General features: G+C 43.9%; 1 pseudogene; it reads right to left on the bottom strand.

Moving 5' to 3' along the window:
* LOC119349975 overlaps positions 1-770 on the bottom strand; it is a 4,871-nt pseudogene that overhangs the window by 1,409 nt on the left and 2,692 nt on the right.

Genomic DNA, 770 nt, shown 5'->3' with positions numbered 1-770 from the left:
TTTTAGCAACAAATAAGTCGACTGATCTAGAAGATCACGAGGCACTATAACATGCACCTACATCCTACCTTCCTTTCACTGCTAGGTCTGCCATCGTTTATATGACGAGAATGTGGAGGGATTCATCTCATTAATTCCAGTTTATTGTTACTCATTCTTTAGCAATGTCACATAGTATTATCTAGTACTCCTTTCGTTCCATAATATAGAGTATTTAACAAAACTAACACAATTCGTCCAAACCTACCTACAGGCTACCACTTTACATTTTCATCCCGGAACTACCACTTTACCCTAGTATTTTTGCAAAAATACTCTAATGACTGATTAGACCAAATAAATCGTGATTATGACAGGGATAGCACACTTGTGAGTGTTGACATGGCAAAATAGTCTACTCCGTTTCGTTTGACTGGCAAGTTAGGTGTTATGACTGGTGAGACCCACGTGTAAGTGTTAAAAAATGTTAGATCTTTTTTTAGCCAAAAATCTTCAAATCTCCTCCCTCAGCCCACAGACCGCCATAGGGCGACGCAATGGTAGGCCGTCGCGCCGTAGGTCGAGCATGCCACCGCACCGCCATTCTGTCTGGCCGCCGCGCCGCCGGGCGAGCTGTCCGCCGCACTGCAATGACGAGATGCTCATGTGGGCGACGCCCGTGCCAAAGTTTCATATCTCTGAAGCAAGTTTCAAGAAACTGCTCCAGTTTTATCAAAAGCTGCCCTACGAGGTTGCATTGATTGGTTGAAAGATTGAAAGAAAACGTAGTT

Source organism: Triticum dicoccoides, chromosome 1B, assembly GCF_002162155.2.
Source record: "Triticum dicoccoides isolate Atlit2015 ecotype Zavitan chromosome 1B, WEW_v2.0, whole genome shotgun sequence".
In the NCBI taxonomy this organism is placed as follows: Eukaryota; Viridiplantae; Streptophyta; class Magnoliopsida; order Poales; family Poaceae; genus Triticum; species Triticum dicoccoides.
The sequence above is the reverse complement of the archived record's forward strand: the minus strand, read 5'-3'. Positions and strand labels throughout refer to the sequence as shown.